This window comes from Pelophylax lessonae (assembly GCF_965119305.1).
Source record: "Pelophylax lessonae genome assembly, chromosome: 8".
NCBI classification, from domain to species: domain Eukaryota; kingdom Metazoa; phylum Chordata; class Amphibia; order Anura; family Ranidae; genus Pelophylax; species Pelophylax lessonae.
Window position 1 is genome coordinate 230,408,572 of NC_138775.1, and position 12,461 is coordinate 230,421,032.

The window sequence follows — 12,461 nt, forward strand, 5'->3', positions numbered from 1 at the left end:
TTCTTTTTGTTTCCAGGGACTCATACTACAAATACATATAACAGCAGTGGCCGGTGTGCAGCTTTCTATATTTATCTGGATCCCCGCTGGCATACAACAGGCCGCGTCTGCGGCCCTTCATTGTGGAGAGATGCTTAATGTGCAATGTTCCTTTGTGGGGACTCATCATGTGGCCTTATTTCATCCAAACACCAACTTGAACATAGTGTTTTTAACTTAAAGGGGCTCTTCAGTCTTGCTATAAAAATCTCCTGGAAAACATTTTTTGTTTTTGCTTTTGGCGGAATTTAAAGAAATACGCCTTTATAAAGCTGTGCATTCTCTGACTACATAATGCAGGTAAACAGGTTTATACACTGCTCAAAAAAATTAAAGGAACACTTTTTAAACAGTATATAGCATCAAGTCAATTAAACTCCTGTGATATTGACCTGGTCAGTTAAGTAGCAGAGAGGGTTGTTAATCAGTTTCAGCTGCTTTGATGTCAATGAAATTAACAGGTGCACTAGATGGGCAACAATGAGACGATCCCCAAAACGGAATGGTTTTACAGGTGGAGGCCATGAACATTTTTTTCCCTACTCATCTTTTCTTACTGTTTTTCACTAGTTTTGCATTTGGCTAGGGTCAGTGTCACTACTGGTAGCATGAGAAAATCCCTGGACCCTATAGAGGTTGCACAGTCAGTCCATCTCCTCCAGGAGGGCACATCAATACATGCCATTGCCAGAAGGTTTGCTGTGTCTCCCACAGCAGAGCATGGAGGAGATTCCAGGAGACAGGCAGTTACTCTAGGAGACCTGGACAGGGCAGTAGAAGCTCCTTAACCCATCAGCAGGACTGGCTTCTGCTTCTTTGTGCAAGGAGGAACAGGATGAGCACTGCCAGAGCCCTACAAAATGATCTCCAGCAGGCCACTGGTGTGAATGTCTCTGACCAAACAATCAGAAACAGACTTCATGAGGATGGCCTGAGGGCCAGACGTCCTCTAGTGGGCCCTTTGCTCACTGTCAGGTATCATGGAGCTCGATTGGTATTTGCCATTGAACACCAGAATTGGCAGGTCCTCCACTGGCGCCCTGTGCTTTTCACAGATGAGAGCAGGTTCACCCTGAGCACATGTGACAGATGTGAAAGGGTCTGGAGAGGCCATGGGGAATGTAATGGCGCCTATAACATCATTTAGCATGACCGGTTTGGTGGTGGGTCCGTGATGGTCTGGGGAGGCATATCTATGGAGGGATGCACAGACCTCTACAGGCTAGACAATGGCACCCTAACTGCCATTAGGTATCGGGAGGAAAACCTTGGACCCATTGTCAGACTCTACACTGGTGCAGTGGGTCCGGGGCTCCTCCTGGTGCATGATAGTGCCGGCCTCATGTGGCGAGAGTATGCAGCCAGTTCTTAGAGGATGAAGGAATTGATACCAATGAATGGCCCTCAAGCTCGCCTGACCTAAATCCAATAGAACACCTCTGGGACATTATGTTCTGATCCATTTAATGCCGCCAGGTTGCACCTCAGTCTGTTCAGGAGCTCAATGATGCCCTGGTCTAGGACTGGGAGGAAATACCCCAGGACTTCACCTGTCATCTCCTTAGGTGCATGCCCTGACAATGTCATGCATGCATACAAGCATGTGGGGGCCATACAAACTACTGAGTACCATTTTGAGTTGCTGCAATGAAATTTCAGCAAAATGGACTAGCCTGCTTTTTCACTTTGATTTTGAGGTGTCTTTGAATTCAGCCCTCTGTAGGTTGATATTTTTCATTTCTATCAAATGATGTGGCACCCTTTCATTCCTAACACATTACCCAGTCCATATCAATATATCCTTTAATTTTTTTGAGCAGTGTATAATGGTTGGTTATGAACAACTTGGAATAAAAACTACAAAATAAAAGAAAAAACTGCTAAAATAAAGCCGGCCATAGATGGTTTGAATCTCGTCTGGTTTAGCAGGGCCAAGATTTAAACTATCTATGGGCAGGCTAATTGTACCCATGTTCATGGCCGCTAATAAGACAGTACAGCCAGCCCTCCTGTACTGGGCCCAGGCCTCATCAGTACAAAAAGGGGGCCAAGCAAGAGGGCCAGCAGTACTGCCTTATTGCTGACATTTGGGACCCCTTGCTGCCTATAGAGCAGGGGTTTTCCAAACTGCAGCCCACAGGCCAAACTCAGCCTGCCACATGCTATTACTAGGCCCTCGGATGTAAGATGAATATCTGATGCACTGGGTGATTCTGATGTAAGTGGGGGCTCTGATGCAAGGGAGGAAACTGATGGGGATCCTGATGTTAAAGGCCTTCTGATAGGGACTCCAATGTAAGGTAGGACTCTGATGGAGACCCTGATGTAAGGGGAGACTCTGATTTAAGGAGGGACTTTGATGGAGACTCTGATGTAAGGGGCCTCTGATGCAAGGGAGGAATCTGAGAGAAATTTTGATAGGGAATCCAATGTAATGGAGGACTCTGATGGAATCCTGATGTCAGGAGGATTAAGGGGATACTCTGTTTAAGACTCTGATGTAAGAGGACTTTTATGTAAAGGTGCACTGATGGAGATTCTGATGGGTACCCTGACGTAAGGGGGTATTCTGTTAGGAACCCTGCTGTAGAGGAGACACTTTGATGGGGACCCTGAGTTAAGAGGGGAACTCTGATGTTTAAGGGCAGACTTTAATCAGCTCAAGTTTATTTGGATCCTATTTGCTTTATTTTATTGAAGTTCTTTCTTTGTTGTTCTAAATCAAATCATACTTATTAAAATTCAATCATTTGTTCATGTACATTTGATTTATTAATTTATAAACTGATTTTTTTAGACTGAAAATTATTGCAAATTATACAAAGTGGTCCTCCTACTGAAAAGTATGGAGACCCCTGCTATATAGGAATAGGGAAATACTTTGGTCACAGCTGACAACAACCACAAAATGAAGGTCCCCACCAGTTTCAAAATTATATATTGAAATGATAACAGTACACCATCTGTAGACATTCTTGACCATTGTATGTCAAAAAATATCACGCATGCTCCAAATAAATACATAAACCAAAGAATGTGAAAGTAAAACGTACTTACGGTTTACATATTTGTTTCTATTTTAGTTTCCTGTAAGGGCACTTGTAATATTTGTTTTTCTATTTGAATACATTTACACATTTTTGTTTTTTGGGTCAAGCAGATCAAGAGAAGGTATAATTAATTCATATTATTAGAAATCCCAGATTGGTGAGGACTCATTCCAACTCATTCTGTAAATGATGCTTGATACAGATCTTCATTATTTACTAACCCCTCTGTGTAATCTATGCTGGGTTATATTAGAGTGAAATATGACTGAAATGTCCCAGTATGAAGAGTTATCATCCTCTTACTATGATGTTGCAGCTGCTCCCTTATATGACGTGCCATTCTTTTATTAGATCTTGATCCTTCTTGGTTTCATTGCTTTCCGTGTCAATGTCTACCGCAAAGCATATGTTGCCCTGACATAAGTGTAGTGCTGTTCTGTTCATTAGTGAACCTTAAAATCATGAAGCAGCATAGCATAATTTTGACAGATCCCTCTACTGCTCATCATGTCCACATTCCTCCTGGTCTTGGTTGCCCCCTTCTCACCTTGGTATTGTATCCCCACCAAGGTCAAACAGCGTTCTATATCCTCCAAGTTACAGGAAGGCTTCCAGTTCATAATGGACTCTTCCTCCGGACCACTTGACCACCATTAGAAGCATTCCATAGAGAAATAAAATCGATATAGTCCCTAACTGAGGATCTCCATAATGTAGTTAAGCAGCTACGCATACAATATTGCAAAACGGCAAACAAAAATTCCAATGTGGCAGGTTGAATTAACCACACCGACTCTAGGCTCCGGCCGTAAGGTATGCGTGGTGACATCACGGAGCCAAACACTATACATTTAGTTGGAAATGACATTGTTGGGGGTTTCCGATGATACATGTAGGGTGTGGCTACGACATGACGTCATCACGCACGCCCACTTGAATGGAATACTTCTGATAGCGGTGGAGTGATCCGGAAGAAGAGTCCATTCTGAACTAGAAGCCTTCCTGTGACTTGGAGGATATAGAGCGCTGTTTGACCATTTATAATTTAATGGTCCAGTTAATTTGGTAAGAGACTCCTTTAATTGGTGACACATGGTGGTGGACACATGTCTTTTCCGGCAGGAAGGAGAAGTGCGAGGGCACTGATAGTGACTCAACAGTTGCTTTATATACATTTTCACTTTCACAAACGTTTATGTTTGTTGTATTATTTGTTTATATGGACTTTTTCACTGGACTTTTTCTTTTAAATTGATTTTTTCACATTAATAATAATAAGCTTTTGCTACTAGTATATTTGATTTATTGCACATTGGTATATGCTATTGTATTGATTACCCACATTTATACTGTATACATACGGTATGTTAAGTTGGGACTCACTTTATTCTGTAATTTAGCGCTACTCTTTATGGTATGAGACCAATTGCGGCTGGTATCACGATTGTAAGGTGGCATCTTTATTCCAATTTTGTTAGCACTTCAGCGCAATTTTTTCTGCTTTTTGGTTTCTATGGTTTTAAGGATGTTATAGTGTATTTTTATGGAAGTGGGTGGGCATGCCTCCTTTGCTCTTCTTGATAGCCTATCACAATGTGGTATTGGTATGTTGAATTCTCAGTCAGGTCAACTTTTAGGCTGGGTTCGCACCTCCGTGCGGAGTGGATCACAGCAGTTTCTGGTCCGATTTCAGTCAGAAGTTTTGAATGAATTAGGACCTGAATAGGACCAGAAGATGCACAGGACTCCTCTGCAATTCACTCCAAAGTTGTCCCGGAGCTGTGTGAACTGGCTCCACTGAGCGCATCCAATTTGCATAAGTGTGAACCCAGCCTTAGGCTGGCCATACACCATACAATTTTCTTATTCAATTTCCTTTAGTTTTACCTTCAACTATGTAGTGCAAGGGCCTGTCTGATTGCATACAAATTGAAAGTTTTCAGGTTTGAACTTATATTATATGGTTTTGGTAAATCTAAAGGAAAGTTGAACAAGAAAATTGTATAGTGTATGGCCAGCCTTAGGGATGTTAAGATTCTAAAAATATTCCTGACTGGTTTGTTATTGAGTAGTACCAAAATGACATAGCTAAAAAAAAGGCACATCAAATTCAACCAAGAGAAAACAACTATACATCCCTAAACAGCAATTGATCATATAACGACATATAAATTTGCTGCATTATTTGCACAGATGTTAGTTCCCTGAAATGATTCCCCACCTTAGCCATTAAAATGTTTGTAAATTGAACACTGTGAAAAGGAAATTATCATGAGATAAAATACTGAATGCAGTTTACTCCTACATCATTGTAAATTGACCCCAATGTTTGCTTCATGCCGATTAGCAATGCCTCCATTTCCTTTTACAATTAAAAGCAGCATACAAATTATCTCAGTCACTCTACAATCCTTCCTGCAGGTGACTAGAAGGGTACGTGGGTGACAGCAGGGATCCAAATCAAAAACTATTTCCATGATTAGACTACAAGAAAATACAAACTCTTATATATGGAGAAAAAACGTGGAAGTGTCCTCTGTGCTTTAAAAGGATTCAAATTACAACCGAGTAAGGTGCGGCGCAGATAAAAGTGAGTGCTTCATTAATTAGGAGTCTATCATTTCTTGATATGGAGAGAAAACTGATGTAAAATCAGGCCAGATTGGGAAGAACTCAAGAAGCAGCAAAAGACTCTTCATGATTATAAGTTATTTACAGAGCACAAATATGTGCAATAAACTGTGGTACAGCAAATAAACGCAATTCTGTAAAAACATACATTTACTGGGCTATTTCGCAGGGGAAAGGAATAGGATTATATGGCCAATAGCAGCTAATTCATCTTAGCTTTTATATCCAATTCCAGTCTAGAAATACAATTGGTAAATGGGTTCTTTTGGCTACCCTACTTTTTGTTCCATGGTTACAGATGAATCCCCTGTTAGGCCTATATACACATTGAGGATGCTGGTCCAGAAAAGGTATACGTGTATGAATCAAACACCCTGTAGAAAAATTGCAGTAAATCTTAAAGAGAACCATTAAGGAGGTTTCCAAAAATTAAAAATCAGCAGCTACAAAATTATAGCTGCTGAGTCTTATTAAACAGACACTCACCTGTCCAGGGATCCATCTTTGTGCTCACCAGGGCTGGTTCTTCACTGGTCTTTGGGTCCCCAACTCCAGCATGTTAACTGTGGAAAGCTGGCAGTCACTCCTTGCAGCTTCACAGCCAACTCCCCACTGCGCATGCAAGAGCCTTGTGAATGGACCTGCAGCCTCCTGGGACCTGTGACATGTCCAAGAAGGTTGCAGGCTGGGGGGGAGAACTTCTGCACCAATCACCTAGGCAGATGGAGTGAATGTACGAGTGGGTACATGTCAAAACTAGGTACCTGCTTCCCCCCCCCCAAAAAAAAGTATATATTCCAAATATGGCAGGGGGGGGGGTAAGTAAAGTCGAATTTCCCCATTTGGGTGAAGTTCTGCTCTAATATTTTTGCAGGGAGCCCAGCTTACTATTTCCATTCAGGCATTTCTGTAGAGCACCAGTCTACCCTAGCTCATTTTGTCACCAATTTGCCCCCCCCCCCCCCTCCCGCTATCAAAGCAGTAGAGTTGTTGCCAAACAGACACATTTCTAGGCTCCTTGCCATGTCTGACATACAAAAAAGTGAAATCAAGATTTGGATTTTTGATCCATCAGTTACTAGGCCATGCTCAACACTATGGGACACTCCTTAAAAAGGGGGAACCCAGAGGATTCACATGTACGAAGTCTAATGAGAGCACCAAAAGAAACGTCCTAGAGTTCAATCCTTTCATATTAGTATTAGTTCACACACGATAATACAAAATGCATTTTGGGGCTCAAAAATGATCCACCCCCACACTGTATCTTCTGAACAATGCCAATACAGTGTTTCCTGGCATCTTGTAACTTCTATAAACTTAAAATTTATTTCTGGTGATTATGCCATCTCTGAGTCCTACTTCTTACAACACACAAGCCCCGAAGAAAGGGAAGCGGGGAGTTTTTAGTCCCCGAAATGCGCTTGAAGTTTTGTATTATCTTATTGTGAACTAATATTGATATTAAAATAATTTGGACACTTTGACCCTTTCTTTGTTGATTTTGTTAGACTTTGTACATGATGGATATCTCACAAACAGTCTGATAATTAAAAGAAATGTCAGAACTAACTAACTAATGGACTCACCTTTGTACCCAATCACCCTCAAAGCCACATATGTAAAAGTGGTAAACTTACAGTTCCACAATTTCATTTATTGAGCATTGCAAATACTGTCTTCTGGACTGCTCACCTTCCTTATGACGATATGTCAATTCAGCTAACTCCTTTATGAAGTGTCCATCACCATCCAGGCTATTTGGTGCCAAACCTTAAACAGGAGCTATGTGCGTTCCCTTGTATTTTGCCCGCTATTGTTATGGATGCTTATGGCCCCCTTATTGGGCTTTCTCTCGAGTGCTGCCTTTAAAATTAGGACCTTAGAAGTTCTCTAAAATAACCTTTTTCATGGGGCCGTGCATGGTACTTTCCATTTTCTAAATGATGTTTTTTTGTGTATTTGGTCATCGGGTTAGACCATGAGATTCATTGCTGTACATCTACACCAACAACGTAGAGTTTATTTTTGCGAAATGTGTTGATACCCTAATGTGCTTATATGTGATGTTTGTATATACCTCAGGTGTAACCTTGAATGATCATTTATGTGTTTGTTATATTGAGATTTTTATGTTTATTAACAATTAATAATATTTGGTCTACTGTATATATACCAATTTGGTTCCCCAAGACACACAGAATTCTATTCATTTCCCCCTGTACAGTTTGTTATTATATTATCACCAGCCAGGCTGTGTATGACTTTTGTTACTGTTTTATTCCAATGACCTAGATGTAGAATGATGCTTGTGTTATCTCACCCAGCGTTCAGACCACACTGTCCTGCCAGGACAACTGCTGGGAGAGGCAATTTCATTGAGTACCTAATTTGACCTGAAAGCTGTATGTAATGTTCAGATGTGCTGTCTGAACTGTAATACAACTCAAAAACCCTTTACAAAATGCTATTTGGGAATGCCTGGCAGGTGCTGAAAATTCCTGCCAAGTGCCCTATTTTAGCATCCCGGTAAACCTAGCCAATGCTGCTACAGTTGGTGGCGTCATCAGTCTAAAATATTCTGCAGGAGACTGTGAGGGCAGAGCAACATAGGGCAATGTTATCACCTCTTGGACATCCAATAACCAATGAAGATAACAGCTTAGATTACTTTAAAGCAGTACAAAGTACCCACAACATTCAGCCTTCTTACACTGCCCTGATTGTTCTAAAATTATGTAATCTGGTTTTAGGCAGGTCGTAGGCAGCTGCCTACAAGGGAAGTGTATTACAATATGTTAGGAGCTAGCTAGTCTGCCCGGGTTAGGGAAGCGTTAATGTCAGTTCTGCTGTTCCCTGATTTTTTGCAGGCTCTACTCTCCTTCCTGTATCATATAAAAAGGGGGAAGGCTTTGCCCAGGTTAGCTCCAGCCACATGGTGAGAGAAGCAGGAGGCTCACAGGGGAAGATGTAACCCTTTTTACAACCAGCAACATCCTCCTGGAGGGAGAGAGGAGCCTGCATGGGAAGCTTCTGTGTGGCTGCTGTGCTTTTTTTTTGTCCCACAAGAGACTGGAGCCCTACCTTTCATGTACTTTAACCTTTACAAGGTATGCCTGGGCAGCCACAATCAGATTTGTCAGTGAGTGTTTCATTAGTGTCTTGCACTTGTGCTATAATGCTGCAGAAGACATATATTAAAGTTTGTTAACTATTTTAAGTCTGGTCTGAAGTTATTAAAGGGGTGCACATTGGTTCTAGAATATCCAAAAGAACCTGGGTCTGTAAAGCACTGCAGGAGTATGAAGTAACGTAACACTACACAAGCAGGGTTAACTCAGCAAGTCAAGCAAGAGTAATAACATTGGTAAGAGTAACTAAGTACAAATTCAAGACACAAAGCAACCAGTCAATGGGCATGGTACCTGCTAACGTGGCAGGTCCTCTGGTAGTGAGGGGGTCACTGCTTTGGCTCTCTCCCGAGTGGCCCATCTCCCATAGCAACCAGGAGCAGGCCAGCATTTTGGAGATCCATGACCTGGTCACAAGGTACAGGAGCACGAAGAGGTAAATTTGTGCATGCATGGAGTCTGGGCTGGGTTGCATCACAATCCCGTTTTGCTACTGGAGGTGAGGAAAAAAGGTTTGCTGGCTGGTGGAGGTGGCTCAGCTCAGCCTGCTACTCCTAATGCAACAAGTAATAAGGCACAGTATGCAGCGACACTGTACACCGCTTTTCAGAAGAACTCTACATCTTTACTTCACACAGTGGGAGATCATCTCTAAGTTGGAGGACTGCCTTTAATACTTCACATGACTGCAGCCTCCGCCTAGTCCCAGGCATTGGTGAGCGTGCCCTTGGGTAAAGGTACCCCGCGAGCATGGTTTTTGCCCTTTATTAAATATGCCATTCACATAGTACCTGCTAATGGCATCACGCAAAACGTAATAATCCTTAACAACCAATCAGAAGTCATCTTTCACTGTTCTCCCTAAAGGGAAACTGCCGTACATTAATGACAGGTGAACTTTGCGTGGCTGAAAATGGCTGCAGTGCATTGTTATGCTTCATGTTATGTTGTTAAGTATAGCTCATCCTATAGCTATAAGTTAGTCTTCCCAGCAGTTCCCCAGGGTTATAAAACTAGTAGTCCCTGCATGCTCATTATTTGTGTTCTGCCTCTAGTGCAAGAGCTTAAACTAGACCAAGACCCACTCCACAGAACAACATCAATGCACTGATTCTCACCTCATTCATTATAGATATGATCACTGTGCACCCCATCCCTGTGTATATTATTAATGACGCGGTAAGTTATCATACTGTGAAAGAGAAAGCATGGAGGTGTGAGGCTCCAAGCTGAGTATTTCTATATAAAAACATACTTGTGATCCATATGATATCCTTAAAAAGGTAATGTGCTGAGGTGTTAATGATGAAGTCATTGCCATGCGATTATAACAGCAAGAATAACAGAAACATATTGGCAAGAAAAAATACTGTATATATATATATATATATATATATATATATATCTGTGCAAAAGTTTTAGGCAGGTGTGAAATATGCTGTAAATTAGGAATACTGTCAGAAATAGAACTGTTATTATATATATATATATATATATATATATATATATATATATATATATATATATATATATATATATATATATTTTTTTTTTAATTAACAAAATGAAAAGTAAATGAGCAGAGAATTTCTATTCAAATCAACATTTGGTGTGACCATCCTTTGCCTTCAAAACAGCATCAATTCTTCTAGGTACACTTGCACACAGTTTTTCATCTTAGAGAAGGAACTAAAGATCTTCTGTGGATGAAGGCTGCCTCAAATCCTTCTGTCTATTCATGTAATCCCAGACAGACTCCATGGTGTTGAGATTAGGGCTTTGTGGGTGGCCAAACCATCACTTCCAGGACTGCCTCCTGCTACAGCCAAATATTTCATATTTTGACTCATCAGTCCAGAGCAACTGCCGCCATTCTTCTGCACCCCAGTTCCTATGTTTTTGTACATGGGTGAATCGCTTAGCCTTGTTTCCACATCAGAGTTATGGCTTTTTGGCCCCAATTCTTCCATGAACACCACTTCTGGCCAGACTTCTCTGGACAGTAGAGGGTTACCTGGGTCCCACTGGTTTCCACCAGTTCTGTACTGATGGCACTGCTGGACATCATTTGATGGCTAAGGGAAGCAAGCATGATGTGTTTTTCATCTGCTACATTAGGTTTCCTTGACTAACCACTGCGTCTATGGTCATCAATGTTGCCCGTTTCTTTGTGCATCTTTAAAAGACCTTGAACAGTGCATCTTGAAACTCCCCACTGCTTTGAAATCTTTGCCTGGAGGAGACCTGGCTGATGCAGTATAACTACCTATGGAGTATGACCTATAACAACTTCACCTTAGTAGCAGAGTTTGGATGTTCCTCACCCAGTTTTAAGCCTCCTACACAGATGTTTCTGTTTCAGTTATTGTGTTTCAACTTACACATGAAATTGATCATCATTAGCACCTGATTGGTATAATTGATTAATCATACACCTGACTCAAATTCTACAAAATCCCTGACTTTGTGCAAGTGTACAAAGTGTGCAAGTGTAGGAACCGATGCTGGTTTGAAGCAAAACATTGATTAGATTTCGATTTTTTTTCTGTTTGCTCACTTTGAGTTTTGTAATTTGCTAAAAATAAACAATGAAATTATATATTTTTGAATGCATTCTTTGCACCTGCCTAAAACATTTGCACAGTACTGTATATCTAAAGCAGGTGGTTGCAGCACATTTTTTCTGTATTGCTTCTCAAGCAGGTAACAGTAGTAGTCCCACAAAGATTTGAACCTGGATTGCTTGATTCAGGTTTCATAGCCAGGGCCAAAGATAAGGGAATACCATCAGTCTTCCTGTACGGGGCCCAGGCCAGCAGGGGGACCCAGACAGCTGGGTGAATCGGTTGTGGGCAGGGAGGGTGACTGGTGTTGTGGGGGGGGGTAAATACTGGAACTGATCCCCTGTATCTCTCTGCAGCTGAAAGCTGGCTTCCTCTCCTCTCTGTCCTGCTGGCTTTCAGCTGCTGCAGAGAGCAGTCATACAGGGGATCGGATCCAGTAATTGCCCCCCATCACACCCATCACCCTCCCTGTGCGCCAAACATTTCCCCTGCTGCCCCGGCCCCTATGTGCCCCCACCCCCGCAGGGTTGTCAGCTTCCCTCCTCTCCTTCTCACGGCAACTGAGAGCACACAATAGGATTATTCAGGATGGAAAGTGGGGGAAGGGCCTGTTACATTTTCCAGCCCCTGCCTTTCCAGAATGAACACAATGAGTGATCAGTAATGATCACTCACCATGTTCATTCATATCTGAAGCATAATAAACTGTTTCTTTTTTTTGGGGGGGAGCCCTGTTAGTTTGGCTGTATGGTGTCCAATGGTTTCTAAGAGAAGCACTCTCCATAGCACTCTGGACTCTAAACCTAGCAATCTGAGGTTCTTATCTGGGTGGGAATTCTGTTGCTATGTTGTATCCTTCTTGATAAACAAAGAAATTAAGTGGGCTGAAATAATCTGTTTTTAGATATATTATAGGTGAATACTTGGGAGGTACTAAAGTTGCTTTGCTCCATGGAAACCACAAAGGTAAGAGTGCTGCTACTAATTGAATGTGTATGAATAAATATATGTTACGGAGCGGCTAAGGGCAGCAAACAACAAAAAGT

At 41.7% G+C, this 12,461-nt stretch overlaps 1 protein-coding gene across 1 annotated transcript in view; it reads right to left on the minus strand.

The window, feature by feature from the left end:
- The window catches only part of BRINP2 (BMP/retinoic acid inducible neural specific 2), a 444,253-nt gene that overhangs the window by 370,647 nt on the left and 61,145 nt on the right, over positions 1 to 12,461 (minus strand). The gene's annotated exons all lie outside the window — the stretch shown is intronic.